Here is a 22,637-nt window from a genome sequence, read left to right as displayed (position 1 = left end):
AGCAAGTGGGCAGCAACGGAGAGGGGAGGTACTTGAAGGTACTACAAGTCACTCTTCAGGGAGGGACCCAGCTGTAAATGAGGAAACAAGTTTTCAGTCAGTCCACTTCACAGCAAGGAAAGAGGCTGCAAATGCCAAAGCCCATATGACTTCAGTGAACGGAAACTGTGTCTACTTCCGTGGCGTGATCTACCAGCCCTTGATGTGTGGAGGCAGCCCGTCATAAATGGAAAGTTCTCTTTACTCACAGGGAATGATGATGATAACAACAATGACAACAGGTGACAACAATGATCATAGCAACTACTGAACACTGACTTTGTACCAAGCAATTTGCTAAGTCACTTTTTTCTAACACCTCTGCAACTCAGCTATAATATCTATTTTACATGTGAGGTTATTTCAATTAAATACCATACCCACTTACTTAGGAGCTGTCCTGGCATTTAATCCTAAATCTCCCAGACTCCAGAATCTGTGCCATATATTTTATCAGTCAGACTAAGCCTGGGGGCAGTAAGAATGTGCTCTAACTTATACTTTTCCTTAGGAGAAAGGTTAGTGCTGATCTAATATCCTGGACCACTCCGCTTAATGGCCTGGTATCTCAGAAGTTTGTCTGAAGTACTATGAGAATACCACCTAACCCTTACCACAACTATCTATCATCCAAACCAGGTTTCCATTGTCTGGGACAAAGGTTAAACCAACTTGGTCACCAAGTAAAGAAGCATTAACTGGAATTGCCCAGAGAAAACTAAGATCTAGCTATGTATTAGGTTTTGATGGCAATATGGTAAATTAAGTAGCCAACTATTTAAAATATTAAATAGCTGAAGTATTTTTACAGCTAGGTCAACTGAACTATAATTCACATACAGTAAAAATTGACTTTATTTAGGTATCCAGTTCTATGAATTTGAATAATCGTAATAAGCTGTCCAAGCTGTTTCAACTGCCATCACAGTTAAAATAAGGGATATTTCACTACAGAATTTATAGTTAATACTATCCCTGACCCTAGTCTGTCCCTGTAGTTTTGCTTTCTTCAAGTGTTATATTAAAGGGATTATATAATGTTGTTTTTGAACATGGCTTCTGTCAGTTATTGTAATACATTTGAGATTCATCCATGTTGTCGCGTGGACCAGTAGCCCATTCTTTTTTCTTGAATGGTTTCTGTAGTATGAATGTGCTTCAATTTGTTCACTATTCATCAATGGATAGACATTTGGTTGTCTCCAGTTTGGGGCACTTATGAATCAAGCTGCCTAGTAAACATTCACGTGCAGGTTTTTGTGTGGACATATGTCATCACTTGTGTAAACACCTAAGAGTAGGAATGCTGGATTATATGGTAAATATAAGGTTAATTTATAAGAAAATGCCAACCAGTTTTCCAAAATGGTTGTCATTTTTTTCATTCTTGCCAGCAAGGGATGATGTTCTATTAACTCTACACTTTTTTTTAAAGATTTTATTTATTTATTTGAGAGAAAGAGACCACGGGGGGTGTGGGGGGAAATGGCAGAGGGAGAAGGAGAAGCCGACTCCCCACTGAGCAGGGAGCCCAACATGGGCCTCCATCCCAGGACCCTGGGGATCATGACCTGAGCCAAAGGCAGACGCTAAGCCATCCATTTGGTATCTTCAACTTTGATATCTCAGTGAGGTTTTAATTTTCATTTCCCTGATTATTAATGATGTTGAATATCTTTTCATGTGCTTATCTGTCATATGTATATCTTCATTGGTGAAATCTCAGTTTGTCTTTAGCCCATTTTTTTATTGAATGACTTTATTGTTGTTTCCTTCATTGTTAAGTAGTAAGAGTTTGTCATCTATTCTGGATAACTGAAGTATTTTTAGAGGTTAAAAAATGTATGAGTGCAATCTACTTCACAACAATATGTACTTAACACTACATAATTGTACACATAAAAATGGTTAAGCTGGTAAATTTTATGTTACGTGTTTTTTGAGAAGGAGCATGCTTTATCGGGGAGAGAGCACTGCATGTGTCCGACAGATGAAGGCAGCCTGGGGGGAGTCCTACACATCACGCTCAAAAAGGTACAGGAGGTTTTGCTAAGAAAGATAACTGGAACATGGGTTCCTCTGGGCAACTTCCCCAACCTCATCCCTTCACAGGGTCGGGACACCCCTGATTATTTCCTTGAAGGCAGCTATGGTCCACTAGAGATACAGTCCTCAGGGGTGCCTTCTTTTTGTAAAGAACATTTTCTTTAGATTTCTTGAAGTCTTCATTTTACTTCCATTCTACGTTCTCTCAAGGCCATCAGACGATCTTCTGTACAGATCACCTTGATGTCAGCACCAGAAAGGTCATCTGTAACCATGATCAAGTCGTCCAGGGTTCACATCATCGGCCAATGTCATCCTGCTTGTGTGGATTTGAAAGATGCACTTCTTAGTCTTTTCGTTGGGCAGGGGGCATTCAATCTTCCTGTCAATGGGGCCTGGTCTGATAAGTGCTGGATCCAGTTTCTATTCGGTTTGTGGCCATGATAACTTTCATGTCACCCCTTGAATCAAATCCATCCAACTGGTTCAACAGTTCCAACATTGTTCATTGAATTTCTCTCTCACCACCAGAATTTGAGTCATATCTTTTTGTTCTAATGGCATCAATTTCATCAATAAACACGATGGATGGTGCATGTTCTTCCACAACTCGAAACAATTCCCGGACGAGTTTGGGCCCGTCACCTAGGTACTTCTTAATAATTTCAGAGCCAACCACTCTCAAGAAAGTGGCTGAGGTTTGGTTTGCTACTGCTTTGGCTTATAAGGTTTTACCTGTGTTAGGTGGACCATAGAGAATGACCCCCTTTGGGGGCTTTATACCCATCTCTTCATAATATTCAGGATGAGTGAGAGGAAGCTCCACAGATTCCTTAATTTCCTGGATTTGGTTGCCCAACCCCCCGATAGCATAGGTTTCCTGGGGTACCTTTTCTACCTTCATCACTAGAACCAAGGGATCTGTGTCATCCGTGAGCATGCCTATGACAGCATGCACCTTGTGGCTGAGCAGGATGGAGCAGCCTGGTTCCAGCAGATCCTTGTCTACAAAGGAAAGAATGCTGACGTGGTGTTCTGAGCCCACAGATGTAGATACCATGGCATGATTGTCATCAGTGATGTCTTCCAAGGTTCCTACTGACATTGGGGTCCCCCTCAGATCATCCACCTTAGATCTTTCCTCCTCTTGCTTTTCTTCTAAAGTCTTCATTTGTACCTGATTTCTAATGAATTCTTCCTCCATGAGAATACAGTCTTTAGTTCTAACTTCAATAATTTTAACTGGCGCTGAGTGTGAGATGTCACCAGTGGCAGCTTGCTGGCAGCATCTGGCCCATTTGTTTTCTTCTTCTATTTCCCCCACTCTAGTTGGTACAGGAGGTTCATATTTCTTCCAGCAGCAGTGGTTCGAGTGGCTGAAGCAAGATGGGTCAGAGTCAGAGGGGTAGTCATAGCCCTGGAGGTGGCAGGAAGGATGACAAGGACGAAAAAAAAAATCTGAACCTCCTGTTATGTGTTTTTTAACAATTTTTAAAAAGTATAATGGCTGAATGTCACTCTAGAAGTCAGATTGCAATGTGTGCTTTTCCAGGAAACCATCCAAGAAGCCAACTGCTAATACTCCCTCCTGTGCTGGAAACAAATGTCTCCAATTCTAGTAAGGCCAGAGATCCTGTCCCAAGCCCAAGCAAGATGAACCTGCGAGCCCTGGAAATCTGCGGATGATGAAGTACTTGGGAAATTCCTGATGAAAGGCATCCCGGGATAGCCAAGATTATTGGTGCAAGCAGTGTGTGCTATCCGAGATTCTTGGTGTGAGGCACTGTGAGTTTTCCAAATCTTCTGCTTTCAAGAAGTTCATTTCTAGCTGGAATGACAAGACATAGAAAATGAACAATACCAAGCTGCACAAAGTTTGTGCTAGATGAATTTTACAGACAATAGGAGTTCTATAAGTCCAAAGTGGCAAAAGGAGCCCCAACAGGCTTTACAGAGACTCTCAAAGTGGACACGTTTGGGAAGCAGTGAATAGAAGAAAGTTTCCTGGGACTCAGGGAGATCTTATTAAGTGCCAGGTGCTGCATCTGAGAAAAGTATTACCTACTACACACGGTTCTTGGGATGACTTACATGCACGTGAAGTTCTCCGTGTCTGGCACCTGTTAAACGTCCTCAGAAGTTAGATGTTATTTTCTCACTTCTTACAACCCCATAACGTGTATCTTATTATTTCCACCTCTTTAACTTGTTATCTTGAACTAATTTTAGACTTACATGAAAGTCACAAAAATACTCTAGAGAATTTTCTTATATGCCTCACCCTGCTTCCCCTAACAAACCTTATGTAACTGAGGTACGATTATCAAAAAACAGGAAATTATCACTGGTGCAATATTATTAACTGGAAAATAGGCCTTCATCAAATGTCACCACTTTTTCTACTAATGTGCTTTTTCTGGTCCAGGATCAGTCCGGGATCCCACATTGCATTTCACTGTCATGTCTCCTTGGTCTCCTATGACTGTTTCCCCATCTTCCCTGTGTTCCATGACCTCGACACTTTTGAAGAGTACTTGTCAGTCATTTTGTAGAATATCCCTCAATTTGGGTTTGTCTGCTGTTTTCTCATGATTAGAATGAGCTCATACATTTGGGGCAAGCATACAAGAGAAAGGCTGCTGTGTTTCTTCTTAGTGCATCATATTTATTATTGTCTCAGTTTTCAAGGTGAGGATTCTGAGGCTTATAGGAGGGTACACTATCACTTGCTGCCTCTGTACTGGGCTGCGGGGGGAGACATTTGGAAATGGACTTTGTGGAAACCAGAGTGGAAGGCTTTTTTCTGAATGCCAAACACATGAGTTGGGGCTCTGTTCTGCAGAGATTGGATAACTATGAAAAGATTTTTAGCAAAGCAGTAAGAGGTCAAAAGCAGGGTTTGGGGAGATTACCCTGACCACAGTATAAAACATGGGTTGGAGAAGGGCGGGCTAATGGCAGGTGAATCGCTGAGCCCTATATCTAATGAGATAGACCAAACAAAGTTGAGAAAGGCCCACAGGATTTCTCCAAGGGTGCCCCAAGAAGCAGCCACATGAGAACCATCACTGGGCTTCTTAATTTTATTTTATTATTTGTTTAAAAAAAAAAACCTCATTTATTAGCTCATGGTTTTGAATGTCAGAAGTCTGGGCAGGTGTAGCTGGGTTCACTGCTTAGGGTCTCACAAGGCTAAAATCAAGACGTTGGCCAGGCTGAGATCTTATCTGGATGCTCTAAGGGAGAATCCACTTCCACACTCATTCAGATTGTTGGCAGAATTCAGTTCCTTACGGTAGTAGGGCTGAGGTCCCTGTTTCATTGCTGGCTGTCAGCTGAGGGGTGCTGGGCTTTTTTAAAATGTAGATACTGGGCCACACAAGAGACCTTGGTCAAACCGGAATCTCTGAGTAATTACATTTTAAACATGTTCTCCAGTTCATTCTTATACACATTAAATGATTTAAATAATTACAACAATAAACACAGAAGATTAGCTAAATGAAGGATCAGCAGACTTTTCTGTAAAAGGCCAGGCAATGAATATTTTAGGCTTTTCAGGCCATATAGTCTCTGTCACCTGCGCCAGCTACATACTTTGTCGAGTATGGACCCTGCTAAGCACAGGACCCTGCTAAGCCTGGGGCTCCGGGTCACCGCACAAGTCATATGCCCACAAAGCTAGCCCCGTCTGTAGCAACTCCGAGTCTACCACTATTTGTCCCCGCCATCGATATGCAGAAGCACCTGGAGACAAGTACACAAATCAGCAGGTGGTGGCAGGAGTTGCTCAAGTTGCCCACCCCTGAGCTAGATCATCTTTTAGCATGAAAGCCTGCTCCCTGATGTTCAGAAAGCTAGTGAAAAGCTAATAATAAGAATAAAAAAATACAAAGTCAAATGAAATTGCATCTTTGCTGAATAAGCACCATTTCATACCAGGGTTAATTTAGCTAGGCAACTCTTCAAATGAATTTTATTTGTATTGATAGTCTTATTTAATGTAAGAGAATGACTGCACTGAATGGAGAAAGAAACAGGGGAGCTTAGACACCAAAAGGACATCCTGTGGTTCAGGATCTCTCTGATGCAAGCCTTGTTCCTGGCTTATCTCTCCTCTGCACACCATAATTCAGTTAAAATCTCTTTCAGAGGAATCCGTAGTCTGCTAAATTGTACAAGATCATCCAAAAAAGTAAAGACGGTTTTTGTGTTTGAGTCAGAAACCAGATTATAGCAGTATGGGCTTTTCTATCAAAGCAACCTAAGGAAGATTTAGAGTTCCACTGAAATTGGAAAAGGAAATAGCAAATTCCAACTGGAAATACCTAATCAGCTTTTCCCTGATGTAACAGTCCAACTACAGCGTTACAGGTGTCCTACTGTGCCTAACTTCATATCCTGTCTCCTACCATTTAGCATTTCAGGCCCTCAGCTCTCTCTCCGCTAATAAAATTAGAACCATTTTTTTTTAAAAAAACCAAGATGGTATATTTCAAAGTGATCGCATTTATTGAAAAACCTATAGCTCGGACACATGGAGGGTGCTCAAAACACGTTTGCCATACTCTATTGATAAAATCACACAAAACCAAGCATTAAAAGGAAAAACATCATTAATTCCTCAGAGGAGGGGAAAAAAACACTGGCATTTTTTCCATTCTTAATCGTCCTGGTGCCCATGGCCATGACTGTTTGAGGAAAACATATGCTGCACAGCTGCAAATGTAAACCTGATTACCTCTAAATTAATGACATGGAAGAGGCAGCACTTGCAGCTGTGAGACAGAGGGAGCCAAAGAGAACCCCAGTGCAATACAATCTCCCTAACGTTCGTAATGTTTGTTTTATCGTAACCAGCTTTAAAGAACTGTACTAAAAATCTCTGAAGAGGGGGGAAGCACAACAAAGCAAGAAAGCTCACCACTACGATTCCCTTGCTCTTGACCAGGCCCTTAGGATCATCATCATCTGAGGCCCCGTTGGTTTTCTTCCCTGAGGCGCTGGCTCTGAGGACCTTCCAGCACCCAAAGGGATCACAGAAGAAAGACTGCGAGGACCTTTCGGTGGTCAGGGAGCTAGCATTTCCAGTCTTTACCCCTCGTGTCAAACACGGGAAGTTGGACACAGAAAATCACAGCTGTGAATTTCTGCTTAAGGTTCATTTTCTCAAGAGCAAAACTAATGTACCATGTAACGGGGGGACTGGGGGAGTGGGGGTGGGAAACTTGGGGCAAAGCATATGTATATGTACTCAGGAGACAGTGTTTCTTTCAACATGCACTACGAGGAGGAAAAAGAAAGAAGTTTGTAGGTAACTTCGAGTCTGAACGGTCTTGGGTTTGGCCTGAATGAAGGCTAACACCTAAGTTATAAAGATCCATTAGTAAATTCATCAGTGAGACTTTTGTTACATTCAAGTTCAAGTAATCCTGACTTTAACCAGCCTGTGTAAGAACATTCCAGGGATCTGAAAAACAGAGAGTAACCATGCTTGACCTAGAAGCTTTAGCTCCACTTTAGCTCCACTTTTATTGGGGAAGCAAGAAGCATTCTTATAAAAGGGAGGATTGAATATTAACTGATTTGGTAGAGACTCTAAATGCCATGGGATTGGAAGAAAGAGAAGAGTAGTGGGCAGATTCTGACTGTAAGCAAATGATTTCACCTCTCTGAGTTCAGACCCATAAAATTGACATAATAATGCTCACCTCACAGGGTTGTCGTAAATGTGATTGTAAGTGTCTGGCATCTAACAGGCCCACCAGCGTTAGTTGAATCTGAATCTGAAGCAAATGTATGGAGAGTCTGGTAGGGAGGAACACGGATCCCCCAGTGGCTTTGGGAAGCAGAGCCCTACCTCCAATCTTGATGCATCCTGGACCATTTCAGGAAAAAATATTCATTGTGCTGATACTTTTAGGTCTTTTTGTTATCACAGTTTAAAATAATAATCCTAGGTAATCTAGTTAGAAAGCTGCATGATGAAAGCAGGGCTCTAACAAAATGACATGCCTGGGATTAAAGAAAAAAAATAATAAAATAAGAACTACCACTTATTGAGGACCATCAAATGCTTTACATGATAATGATGATGATGATGATCATCATCATCATCATGCTGATTATGTGCCAATAACTGCTCTGAGCACTTCATGTATATTGTGTATATTAACTAATCTTAATTCTCTCCATTAATTCACTCCATTAGGTGGATACTCCTATTATCCCCATTATCCACAGTTCACAGATGGTTAAACTGAGGCATAAAGTATTTAAATAACTTGCCCAAGATCACATAACTGTGGGTAAGATCTCATTGGGTTCTTTCAACATCTAACTCTATGAGATGGGTCTTAGCATCCTCGTTTTGCAGATGAGAAACCGAGACTGAGACACCAGAGTATGTCTGAGGACAGACCGCCAGGAAGGTGGGGCTGCTATGCTTGGCACCGAAGGCCTTCCGGAGGCTGTCCGTTCACCCTCTCCCCCAGAGTCCGGAAGTCAGCTTGGAGTCTTCCTGAGAACCCAAGAGGCTGGAGGGAAGACTTTATTTACACCTTATTGTCAGAGCTAATTATTTGGTGGGTTAATCTACCTCTTCATCTTTCATTAGACTTAGTACTGCTTTCCAGTAAAATAAATAACAAGCTTGAATTTCACCAACCTGGGCAAATCCCACACATGTTACACTGTCTGAGAGGTTCCAAGGATTCTTAGTCGCTTTCTCCTCAGGGAATGGTTGTAACTGAGACAGGAGCGCTCCTCGGGCAACAGATTAATAGGGTGATGGGTTGATTAACAAATCCTTAAAAACTGCCTTATAGCAAATTTCATGGGTTTTGTTTTGTTTTGTTTTTAAAGATTTTATTTATTTATTTGACAGAGAGACACAGCGAGAGAGGGAACACAAGCAGGGGGAGTGGGAGAGGGAGAAGCAGTCTTCCCGCCAAGCAGGGAGCCCGATGCGGGGCTCGATCCCAGGACCCTGGGATCATGACCTGAGCCGAAGGCAGACGCTTAACGACTGAGCCACCCGGGCGCCCCAAATAGCATGTTTTTTTTTTATTTGAAGGAAATTGGTGCCACCACCACAAAAGGATATTTATAGAGACAGGCAGGAGGAAAGTGTCCCCCAGGAGCTGCCCTCCCAAGGATGAACTGACACCATACAAGGCCAAGTAGGAGGTTTGTCTTCCACTCTGGCCTCTTCAACACCTATCACTGTCCACCCATATCCACACCCCCTGTCCTATATTTAAATCAGATGGATTCATGTCAGTCATTTTCAGGCACACTGATTACATACACAGTAATCTGTTATACACAGTAACCTGAATGCGTTTCAACCCATTACTTCAACAGCATTTGTATTTTATAAGGTGTTTGTCTATGTCTAATTTGGGGGCAAAATCCATGGTTTGCTATTAACTGAATTTCACGTTCTCTCCTGACAGGTAGAGACCTAATTATCTGAAAAACCTCTGCAGACTCCTCCAGTAACATACACACATACACACACACACACATACATATATACATACATCATACATTTGTCTATCTATCTATCTATCCAGCAGCTCATTTGGAGCAGAGAATTGTATCTTACTCAGGTTTTTAATACAGACTTTATCAAAGTTCCTGGCAAGTAGGAAATAGTCAATAAATATCTGTTGAGTAAATGAAATAATGAAATATTGAATAATCCTTATTCAATATTTTTTAATATGTGTTGAATGAATGGGGGGAGAGATGATAGACTAGAATCATATAACGGTGGTTTCTTGTTTCTCGAGTATTCTCAAACATACATGCATACATACACAAACATATGTGTTTAAATATACACAACACCACATGCACACACACACACCCCATCACCACCACCATTCACACCGTTTCCCAAGGATTGGCTCAGAAATAGCTACAAGGTGGACGCCTGGGTGGCTCAGTTGGTGGAGCGTCTGCCTTTCGGCTTGGGTCATGATCCCCGGGTCTTGCGATCGAGCCCCGCATCAGGCTCCTTGCTCAGAGGGGAGCCTGCTTCTCCCTCTCCCTCTGCCTGCGGCTCCCCCTGCTTGTGCTCGCTCTGTCTCTGTCCCTGTCTCTGACAAACAAATAAAATCTTTTTTAAAAAAAGAGTAAAAAAAAAAAAAGAAGAAATAGCTACAAGGGACCACAGCTTGGGGTAAGTGGTGACAAAAGCCACTAGTCCTTGTCAATAAGTCTTTCAGAGGCAGCAGCATAGGAATCCTCCCAGAGCTCCCTTTGCTGCTGGAAGCAGAGCAGGGCTCCTTCCTCCATCCCCCTGGGCCTCACATCAGTCCAACCCAACTGCTGCTCAAGACTCCCAGGCACAGATTTTGTGTTTTCACTGCACTTAAGTTCCCTCCAGTGAGTACTGAAAGTCTTGTGAACCCTTACTTCTGTCATCCTAAATTAAATACTGTTACCATCTCTCTTAGCCTACCTCTGGTAATGAAGTCTCTAACAAGAGGCTGTGAAAAAACACTGTTGTGGTATCCTTCTCAATAAACCTAATGATGTCCTTCATCAATAAAAAGAGCACGAGTAACAGGTGGTGGTACATTTTAAGGTTTCCCTGGGGGCTAAGGCTTTATGTGCACCTCGTCATTTAATCCTCCCAGCAAATCTTTGAGGTAAGTATTACTACTACTACTATTATTATTCTTGTTTTCCCTTTTGTCTAGATGAGAAACTGAGTTATAGAGGCATGAAATTGCCCAGGATCCCACAGTGGAGGAGCTGGGACTGGAATCCATGAACTCTAACAACAAAGTCAATGTTCCTACGACCGATATCCCAGTTATTCTGAATGTGCCATTCGTCTGGGATACCAGAGTGAATATTGGAAAGACGCTGGTTTGAATTCTGATGGTGCTGCTAAGTGTTTTGGGCAAGTTTCTTGACCTCTCTGTTTCCTCATAGTAAAGTTCAGATAACAATAACTAATGTGCAGTTTATTGTGGGAATCAAAAGAGGTATGAGACAGGACGCATCTTACCATAGTCTGTCACCACGAATGGATCCATGACTGCTTCCTTCATTTTTCCCACCCCATTGTTTATAGCGCTCATCCAATAACTGTATGTCAGAGGAAAATGTATTAAACCCTCAATGCATATCCCAGGAAAAGTAGATCACCTCGACCTGCTAGAGAGATTGAATGACTTAAAAACAAATCTTTCTATCACAGGAAAGGCACAGGGCAAACAGTCTTTCCCAAACACCTGCAGGAAAGCAGGCATGGAGCTGTGAGTTTGCTCTACACAGACACAGCCCCTCATGCTGGTTACCCATACCCCATCTGGAGATTTTTATTTCACTGGGCGCCCTTGCACTTCTCAATTAGAGTGGGGCACTTGGCGTGAGAATCATCAAAGCTATTGACTCCTACCAAACAAAATGTGTTGGCACATGATGTATCGCAAGCTAATGATTTTAGACTCTTTACAGACATGGTCCAGAACAGCAAATGTTTCCTGTCCGCTTATTAAAGAGCCCAGAAATTTTGGTGAAGTGTAAGGTGGCATAAAAGAGTTGTATCTATATAGAAGCAGAGTCGAGGAAGATTATGTCAGTAAAATAATTGAAACAGTTGATACCTAATACTTAGGTTTCAATCAATTGTTTACCTAAAAGTAGAGGGTTTTTCAGGGGGGTTGGGGGGGTTTTTGTTTGTTTGTTTATCCTTTTACCTCTAGGTTTTTAATCTAGCCTATAGACCCAACTGTCCCAATTCTTAACATCATGTAGAAGTTTAGAAACAGTCAGGATTAACACTTGCTGAAATATGATATCTTTTCTTCACACAAATGGAGATCACTTGTGAAATATGAGTGAATTTCAAGTAAACAAATGCCAAACAGAAATGTCAGTCTATTCAAACCTCCCTTTTCTGGCTGAGATTCTTATTTAACTAGACTGACATATAGCAGTACTCCACTGTATTAAGAATCATGGTTTGAAAAAAACAAGTTTTATAATAGAAGGGTGATCACAAAATGGGTGTATTTACAATATTTAATCCAATCCCCAGCATATGGTAAGCACTCACTGACCAGTCACTACTTTATAATACTTGTGGAAGTACTCGAAGGGTAATAACAATAGCAGTATTTATCTCCTGTATGTCAAGCCCTAAAATATATTTATTTATAATGTCAAAATGAAGCCTATCCTTGGATGAGGAATTATCGGTCCTATTGTACAGATGAGAAAACAGGTCCGGTAAGCTATTATTGTACAGATGAGAAAACAGGTCCGGTAAGCTATCAAGTCTATGAGTGATAGAGTTGAGTTTTGGCTCTTGGCTTATCTAATTCCAAAGCGCACATATGTCTTGTTCTGTGAGGCCAGGCGCTGCTGAGCAGTGTTAACTGGGTGATCAGCAAGGTCATGCATGTCAAGGCCATGACCACCAGAAACCCACCCTGTGTGGACATCAAATGAGATCCAGTAACCTGACCATCTTGGTCTCTTCTTCCCGTTTTCTCATGTCTCAGCCATCACTCTTCTTCCCAATGCCAGGAAAATCTGGCTGAAAGATGGAGCCCGTGGGGCGGGGCAGGCGGCATGTTTGGAGGGCTGTATGTGGGGCTTAGACATGGCTGTGGGTAATAGACATGCATGTTTCCTTGATTAAAGTCAGAATGCCCTGGCATATGGGGTGCTATGAGTTTGGCAAAAGCCAGGAGGGCATTTTTTCTGTTTGCTGAGTAGCTGATGTTCACATATACAAATCGCTCTTCTTTGAAGCCCTTCTGCTGTGTTTACAGTTATGCCCTAGTCATTAGCCAAAAGGGACTTGGGGAGTAGAGTGTTCTGGGAATACTTCCTGTCAGGTTTTTCCCAGCCTCTCTTTGGAATGCCTCTGCAATCCACTTTGTATCTCTGGGGGTGGTCCAATATGCCCAGAGGGATTCTGCCTTGTATTACTCAAAAGGATTCCCAGCACTCAACCTCAAAAATAGCTCAGGGCCTAATAAGACCTCATTGAAATAGTCTCTGTTTTTGCCTAAAAACACAAGTCTGGACTGGTCTCTACAAGTCTATCCATAAAGAATGATTTTGCTACTTTTTAAATTATATGTCACTGTAGGGTACTAATTTACATGCTTATTTTGGGAAACTGTGAAATGAAATAGGCTACCAGGAGTATTCTATCTGTGTGAGGAAGCCCTAAGCCTCCCAGAAAAAAACAGCAAAGGGACTTCGGTCTTGACAGTAGACACCTGGTAGACTGGGATTAACACCCCTGAGCAAATGCTGCCTTGATTTTCTGGAACAGCAGTGGGGAGGTAAGAAAGATGAACGGATGACTGGGGGCCACCCAGGAGGAAGGCAGCTAAGGGCAGGTCCTGTGTGGGGAATCTCTGCTGATGGACACTTTTCAGTATCACACATGCTGGGGTCACAAATGAATATGGCCCAGGCCAGGGAGGCCTCTCAAAGTTCCTCAGTGGTGATGGTATAAATTGAAAGAGCCAGACTCAACTCCAAGATCTCAAGAGGCCCTGTGGTCACTGGAGGGACAAACCCAAGACAGTTGTGACAGAGGACATGTCACGCTGATAATAGCTTTGACTGAACGGTCAACACCAAGCATCCAGCAGAGTCATCTTGTCCCAACCTTCTAGGGAAAAAGAGGAGGAGGCAAAGGTGAGCGGGTTGGGGTCCAACCAAATACCACTGTCAGCATTGCGCACGCATGTATCTCCATGATCAGGGGGTCTGGGGACATTAGGATTTCTTAACAAGACCATAATACTAATGGAGACTGGCTCAGCTCCTTTCCCCTTTGTGCCATGCGTGCTTACTCCCATCTGTGGGTTCCCACAAGGCTTCATTCTTTTCTCTGCCATCTGTGATCCTGATCCTCCACTGAACCCCATTTCCATCTCCAGCTCCTTTCCTTCACTGGTGATGTGCTATCATATACTTTGACTGCACATGCTAACCACCAGGGAAACTGGAGCTGCTCCTTTCCTGGGATCCTAACCCTCTCAGGGCCATGCACTCCATGAGAGAAGCGTCCTTCTAGAAAGTACTGTGAGCACCCTCATGTTAAGAGGTCAGATGTGCAGTGAGAGCAGATCATGTGGAAAAGAGTGGGCGGTGGAGGCACAGACTGTGGGCAGGACTCAAAAGGGAAGGTCCCCATCCACAGAGTAGGCAGACTGCCCAGATGTCAAGTGCAGGGGCCTTGGAGGGATGAGGTTGCAGGCAGACCAAGGTGGGGGTGGAGTGGGGAGTACAGAAACGCAACTCTTGGAAAAAGCTCACTGCTGGGCAACATCGTCACCTGCTGTAGAAGGAATCACGGCTGGAATTAGGTAAAAATGTGAGAGCCTACTTAGGCTTCCAGGCTATTCACCCTTAATTTTCTCTTTGTAAGGGCTAGAATTTGCATCTGCACTCAAAACCTTTCCCCTTTCTGCTTCCTAGCGAAGTCTGTCTTACTGTTTACATGTCTGCCCTCTCTGTAACTTCCACATTCCTTAGGAAACTAGTCATCCTAGGAAAATGTCTTCTACACATTCACACTTCCTCCCAGTGGGAGATAGAGGGGTCCCCGTTATGACAAAGAGGTGCCTCTCACTCCTGAAGAGCAAACCTGGATTCCACACCTTTTCCTGAGCCTTTGTTCTGCAGACTGAGGGAGGCAGCTCTGCTCTGGGGCTCTGCAGAGACTCTAAAGGCAAATGAGACACAAGGAGCCAAATTTGATAAATTACCAAAAAATCAAATAAAATCAAGGGTTGGTGAGAACAAGGCAGCATGGTGAGTGGGCCAGGTCTTGAGACCCCAACCCCCTGTCTAGATTTTAGCTCCTTTCCACTCGTGTTCTGTGCAAGTGCCCACACCCCACAGTCTGCCACCCAGCCTTCCCATTCACTGTGATTTATGTGTCTTCCTTGGATAAGGCCAAGGGTTCAGTCTTGGCAAGGTGGGCGGGTCTCTGGGATGACAAGATGTTCCCATTAATTCCCCAGGAAGTCATCCTGTTGTTGCAGTTGGGAGATAAGACTTCCATTCCATTCCCTATAAAGGCATGTGTGTATTTTTTTTTAAATAAATGCTAAATGAAACTAGTCATTATGTTTTTTCCCCTTGATCCACAACCCCATCATTCCGTAACTAAAATGATAACTTCAAAGTTCACAGACTGCTTAGCAGGGTGGTCTGGGAAGAGAATCTGCAGGCTGCATGATGGCCTCTGGCACCACACTCTTCTCTGGAAAGTCATCCTGGCCTCACAGCTGCCCTCTGCCAAGGCCCTCTCTCCCCAGGAAAAGATGAGCCCAGCTGTGCTTGGGCTCCCCCATTCCCGCTAAGTCTGAAGGGCTGGAAGTCGGCCTCCCATTGTGGAAGGAACAGGGCCTCTGGAGTGTCCCAGATCTGTGTCATTGCCTTCTGATCTTGGGAACTTATTTAACTTCTGTAAGTTTCTATTTTCTTATCAGAAAAAGGGAGATAACACTACCTACCTGGTAGCACTGTTAAGATAAAGGACATGTCATAAAGCAAATGCTGGAATAAAATAGTAACTACTATAATTACATCTTTAGTGTTTCCTCAATCATTATTGTCTCTGGTTACATGATTGAAGGTAAACACTACTCACCAGAATGTTCAGGTAATAGAGGATTCAGCTCAATACATTTTCTGCCTAAATCAAGTCTTTAGGAAGTACCCATTTTCATTTCAGGCCATCATGTAGAAAATAATTCTAGATCATGTTAGCATTTATTCCAGCTCTAGGGAATAATCGGGCACTTGGGTCACTCATGTCTTTCATCATTCTGATCAGCAGTTCTCATTGTACAGCTGGGTTTTCATTGGATAGGAGTTCAAGGAGGTTGGGTTGAAGGCATATTGGGCTGTTGAAACAACAACAAAAACAAAACCCTGCCAAGTAAGCATGTCTTGTTGTAGATCCTTCTTTTTCCTAAAGGAAGGATGAGGGCAAAGTACAGAATAAAGACAGCTGATAGAGATTGTAAGCTGATAGAGATTTCAATGTCTGTGGCTCCAGTGGATTGAAATAAAGAGGTCATGAGATGGGGATGCTCTTTAGCATACACCGGAGACAAGCCCTTCCTAGATGTTTTGCCTGAATAGACACAGGCTTCCCAGCAGGGGAAAGGTCTTCAGTGTTGTATCTAAACCTAACCAGATGAACAGAAGAGACCATATATTGACCTATGGGTATAAGCTAGAAATCCCTTCCTTTACTGTCTCTCCCAATGCAGACAGAGATGACATAACATATCAATCTCTCTCTCTCTCTTAATTGGGTATAAAATAGATACAATGCTTTAAGTGCTAAAAAAGAACTGTTACGTTGGGTTAATAACATACATTGATTGCATTTACTGATCATGTACTACTATGCAAAGCACTTTCACAAATATTATTTATTTTAATCTTCACAATAGCTCTATGGAACAGGTTTCATTATTCCCATTTTACAGGTAAGGAAACTGAAATTCTAGCATGTGAGGTGATTCGTGCAAAGTCACATAGCTTAGGAAAAGCAGAGCTAGGAGTAGAACCCAGGTCCTCCAAATTCAAAGCTTCTACTCTTTTCAAAGAAAGGCAGTTGAGTTTACAAATAACTAATAATTGTAAAATATTATCATTGAAAGGGAGCAATCGAAGACATATCTGTAGGCAAAGTTATTTGCTTAGGATCACACAGCTCATTAGCAGCAAAGCCAAGTCTAGACTCCAAGAGTCTTTGCACTACTCTTCTGACCCTTGAAGGAACTCCCTAAAGAATAAGCTCTCAAAATATAATAAACACTAAGTGTGCACCTCTTGTTGAGCATGAATGAAAATCATTCATTTCTTTTCCTGTTTCCCTAATTAGGATCTTGTCATGGAACCTTCAAATGCGGGTGGACGTGAGATCTCTAAAAGGGCTGGCTGCCGTAAAATCCCCAAGCAGCACTGATGGAGATCCACCTTCAGTTGCCCCGGGGTTCCTCTGAAACCTTAGATCTGTCTTATATCTCTCCTATGTCAATAGGACTCTGACACAAAGGCAGGAAAGTGACCTCATCTTTCTGTTTTAAAAATCTTTCTAGTTAAATTGTTCAAATGTAAAAAAGAACCACTTTAGGGACATCTGGATGGCTCAGTCAGTTGAGTGTGTCTGCCTTTGGCTCAGGTCATGATCCCAGGGTCCTGGGATTAAGTCCCGCATTGGGCTCCCTGCTCCGCAGGAGTCGGCATCTCCCTCTGCCTCTGCTCCCCCTGTTTGTGCTCTGTCTCTGTCTCTCTCTCTCTCTCTGACAAATAAATAAATAAAAATCTTAAAAAAAAAAAGGAACCAAATGAACATCATTACAACACTACCATATTTGAAAGGAACATGTAAGACCTTAGGAAGAATTATGACAATACATAAAAGACTGTACGTTGATGTTTTTAAGCATCCCCCCGTGCTTGGGAGAGGTCTGCCTTGTTTTTTCACCCCAATACATGGGCATGGCTTGCATAGGGGTTAAACACAAAGGCAATAGAGTTAGATGCTTGAATGACAATCCTGGTCCCACTGTTTGCTGGCAAGTGTCTTCAATTCCCAATCCTCAATTTCTCAACTACTAACTGGAGGGTGATAAGAACCATGGCTGAGATTGCTAGTTCTCTTCCCCAAAATCATTCTTGCCCCCTTCTTTGCTGACAGAACCCTGATTTTAGTAGGGGATGGCAACATGCCTTGCTGAAGGGATAAATTTCTGGCCTTCCTTGCAACTTTGGGTGGAAAATAAGATGTAAGTGAAAGTCATCCTATGGGGATAGCAAAATTTCTCTAAAAAAGAAATACTTATCTGGGAAGTGTTCCTTTTGATCTGCTCCCAATTTCTCTTTCTTCTTGTCCAGGACTCAGATAATGTGTCTGGAACTTCAGCAAACATCTTGGATCATGAGGATATAAGCCCAGTACCAACTGGGCAGTGGAAGAGAAAGATAAAAGGAGCTGGTTCCATGATGACCAAGAAGTCACTGTACCAGCCCTAAATGGCCCACCTCCAGACTTCTTTTATATAAAGGAGAAGAAAATCTCTATCTTAATATGCTTATTTGGAGCTACTTGTTAAATACCATCAAATCTAATGCCGATTGAAGTACCTACATCAAAGATCTCTCTATACTAAGCAAATAAAATAATTCCTATAAAACATGTAGTGTAGGGCCCTGGCACTTAGTAATTACCCAATAAATGTTAGTTGCTGTTGCTACTATTACTAATACTCTATTAACTATGATTAGTATTAGACCACCAATAGTATCATGTCTTATCTTCCCCAGGGCTTCAGATGCAAATTTCCTGAGAGCAAAACTTATAATATACTTCTATTTGTATCGCCTGTAGGCCTGCTGCTATGCCCTGCACATAAATTTTCTCAAAGGCATCTCCTACTTACAGAAAAAATAAGTTTAAGCTTGTTTTTGAGCTAAATTGGCTGAGTAGAATCAGTTTTATCAATCATTGCTAACAACACTGGAGAAACAGTTCCAATTTTTATATAGGTGTCTGTATTCCCTAATTCTTGTTTTAAAACAGGTGTCTTATTTATATGTGAATTAGCAACCAGTTTTGTTAAGGTATGCTGTTAACATTATCTTTATTTACAAAAAAAAAAAAAAAAGCGTGCAAAAAATCTTGGCAAGTCTGCCCGCCAGACCCCAAAAAGATCTGCCCACATTCAACAGTCTCATTGTTACTATTGTTGCTATTCCTTGTTGAGCACTTACTATGAACTTGGCACTGGGTGAAGCACTTTCTGTATCTTGTCTGAATCAACAGCTGGTATCAGTGGGAGAGACAGGACTGCCTTCACCCCTTCCTGCAGTCTAGTCTAATGTCAGCTTTTCAAACTCAAGCCTAATTACAGAAACTGTTTCTGAAAAGATTTGAGCCTATAGAAAACTCACAGAAGTTCCCCTTTATTCTGCATTTACTTCCCTTTTCTTCTCATTTAGAGGAGAAACAGTTTTCAAAAGAGAGAAGAAATCTTAATTCTTCATTTCTCTTTTCCTCCAAAATAATCTCTATTTTTTTTTTTAAATGATGTTCAGGGCGGTTGGGTGGCTCAGTCGGTTAAGCGTCTGCCTTCGGCTCACGTCATGATCCCAGGGTCCTGGCTCCGCGGGAAGCCTGCTTCTCCCTCTCGCACTCCCCCTGCTTGGGCTCCCTCTCTCTCTCTCTCTCAAAACTAAATAAATAAGACTTCTTTTGAAAAAGTTTTTAAAAAATGATGTTCATAATCCCTTGTTAGAAACAAATCAAACACTTAAAGGTCCATAGGAACTTTACATCCCGAGAAAAAGGGAAATATTCTTTGGTACTTAAGGAAAGTATGAATTGAGGAAGTCTTTCAAAAAATATATTCGTTGGCCCTCCATTCTCTTGCAAGAGCTCTTCACTCCCCGGGCCTGCCTGCGTCCACCCTTAACAACTCACACACCCTTCTGTTTCACACCCGACTCGTCCCATATTTCTAATTCGCACACATTCTTTGTCTCTTGTCCCTGCTCCGCATGTTAATCTCAATGCAATAACTTTGAAGTAAGAATATTGATTTTCTATGTCAAGTTAAATGCATACAAATAAGAGGATCCCCTGATTATGACACCGACACCGTCATGAATTTGTTTAGGGGCCCCGAGGGCCAGCTAATCCTACAAAAACTGCTCTGTGGACCTACGTTACACAGTCACTCGGTTCAACTGGATCTTGTTTTTTAAAGTCACATTGAAATCAAAGTGTTTTCCCAGGCTCTTGAAGTGCCCGGGTCAAGAATGCTGACAATCTGCCATCAGAGAAAGGCTGTCAGCGTCCTTGCTATCAAGCCCGTCCAGTCATCACTGCAGAAGGACAAGCAGGCAGCCCGCTGCCTTATGACAAGCACTGTGACTCCGGGAGGGAGCCAAGTGCTATGAATGAAGCCCCGTAAAAGGTCATTTTATGTAAGAGGAAAAAATGGCGTCACCCGGAGCGCATACATAATTTTGAATCAAAAACCTGTTCACTGGATGCTGGAGCACATGTACTCATTCAAGATCCCTCTTCTTCTTTCTCCCCTCTCCTCTCATGAAATCTCCAGGTTGTCCAGTTTGGGCATTTAATGTCCTAGGTAGGTCATAAACTATTACTTATGATTGAATTTGTGGCCGTGTGGGTTACATTCACCTAGTTTCCTAAAAGGGCAGCAACAAGTTTTACCATCCCACCTACTAGGATTTCATGGAAGCCCATGTCCTTCCACAAACTTTTTTCAGGGAGCAGTTCTCCTGACACCTACACAGAGAGGCTAGAAAAGCCAGTCAGCTTCCTCCTCAAGTAACTATATAAACATTCAAATCACTTCAAAATTCTCAGCTTCAGAGATAATTTCAAGACCTCAAGGGTGACTAGTAACACTGGAAACATTCTGTGAATATTTTGGAAGTCATATGATAAAACAAATTCCCACATCTTTTTAATCCAATTTCTAAATAAATGATTTTCAATAAATTAAATATATATATATCCCAACCACCATATTATAAAATACGTCCTTTGCAAAATATATATCTGCTTTCTTTCATGAATTTTCCTCTTGCTTAACGTTTCTGTTAACCCACACACACGGATTATATTTGAAGGGTCTAAGACATAACTCACTTTCTAAACTTGTGGAATTGGAATTTAATTAAAATAAATGGTTTATTTTCAATATCTATAAACTCCTTAAGATGGTTTATATAATTTAAATGAAAATGTATACTTATGGGGGGAAAGCTGTGATGTCTGAATTCTTCAAGTGGTTATCTGCAAGAACAACAACATCTTGAATTGAGGTAAATTATCTTCCATACCTCACAAAATGGTGGCACAGTGGGAAAAGCATCAATTAAGAATCAGGAAAGCTGGATTCAGGTTCTAATCTGGTCATCAGCTTCAACTGGCTGTGTGCCCATGGGCAGGTCATTGCCTCCCCCACCCCAGCTTCATTTTCTTCCTCTGCAAAAAGGGGAAGGATGAAGGAGACTTTGTCTAAACTCCTAAAATTCCATTTTCAGCTTTGGTCTCAAACTCACGATTTATGCAAGAAGAAGAGAGGCATTATTGACTACCATTTTATAGAAGGCAAATACAAAGAAGGGTCCACTAGCTGTTGAGAAAGTCATGCAGCTCAGGTCTTCCAGTAGCTACCTGGCACTTTTTACAGGCATTGGGACTTAATTAGAACTTCTGGCAATAATTACAATTATTGAATAGTGGGCCTGTGCATTGTGGAAGGATCAGATTCACCCCCACACCTGCAAACACAACTCATAGACTGACATCTACCTTAAGAGTCTCCTTTGTTGGGCACCTGGGTGGCTCAGTTGGTTAAGCGACTGCCTTCAGCTCAGGTCATGATCCTGGAGTCCTAGGATCGAGTCCCGCATCAGGCTCTCTGCTCAGCGGGGAGTCTGCTTCTCCCTCTGACCCTCCTCCCTCTCATGCTCTCTGTCTCTCATTCTCTCTCTCTCAAATAAATAACTAAAATCTTTAAAAAAAAGAGTCTCCTTTGTTGTCAGGGACTAAGGATAAAGTTATTGAATTATCCTCCCACTGAGATCTAGCCATTCCCTCCTGTGGTGGTGTTGAAACAAAACAACAGGAAATTGCAAAGGGCCCTGGCACCACCACAAACCACTGCTTTGTAATAGGAGTTTAGGCAAGGTGGGGCTGACCCTCAAAGCAGAATGCTTAACGTTCTGAGGGAGCCAGCTCTGCCCAGTGCTGTTTCAAACCCTTCAGATGTCACGTTCTGCAACAAAAAACTGACCAACCCGCCTTCATTAGCCATGAAAGTTACTAGCAGGAAAAGTGAAGACCCACACACACACACACACACACACACACACACGTACATGTATTGGGAGTTACTTAGAAGGATCATTAAAGTGTGTGTTTACAAACTGCAGCCAGGTTTTGTAGAAATGGGCATTTCTACAACAGCGAAAAACCAGAAAGGAATAAAATTATTACAAGTTTGGCTTCTTTGACTGTGATGAGTCACAAAGCTGCTCTGCGCTTTTGAGGTGATGAGTCAGCCCTGATGGGGTTAGCTGCACTACTTGGTAGAATTTGCTCCAGCAGAGTTCAAAATAATTGCAAAATAACCGACCTGTGTGAACTATCAGCATCGGGAGAGAGCCAGCGGAGGACAATGACATAATTAAAACGTTGAGACTCCTCAAGAGTCATTTCCTGTTTCTTTCTGCACAACAGTCGAATACTCATTCATCAGAATGTCTGGTCCTACAGGACGGCAGTTCGTGTTTGCTCACTCCATTATAAATGACTCTGGCAGGGTTTGAGAATAGGCAACATAACCACATGGACGATTTTTTCAAGTCTTCATTTCCGGAGTCTAACAAAACATCAGATGCTTCAGGTGAATGCCCGGGCAGGGAAGTAGCCATGCCCACATCTACCCTACCTCAGAGCAGTTAATTGTGACCTATCAGGTAACAAACCGGAC

General features: G+C 42.3%; 1 pseudogene; it reads right to left on the bottom strand.

The window, feature by feature from the left end:
* Positions 1-1,501: 1,501 nt before the first annotated feature.
* On the bottom strand, positions 1,502-22,535 carry LOC112832729 (26S proteasome regulatory subunit 4 pseudogene; annotated as a pseudogene).
* Between the last annotated feature and the right edge of the window lie 102 nt (positions 22,536-22,637).

Source organism: Callorhinus ursinus, unplaced genomic scaffold, assembly GCF_003265705.2.
Source record: "Callorhinus ursinus isolate GAN/ISIS: 27379988/994484 unplaced genomic scaffold, GSC_fseal_2.0 scaffold14, whole genome shotgun sequence".
NCBI lineage: Eukaryota > Metazoa > Chordata > Mammalia > Carnivora > Otariidae > Callorhinus > Callorhinus ursinus.
The sequence above is the reverse complement of the archived record's forward strand: the minus strand, read 5'-3'. Positions and strand labels throughout refer to the sequence as shown.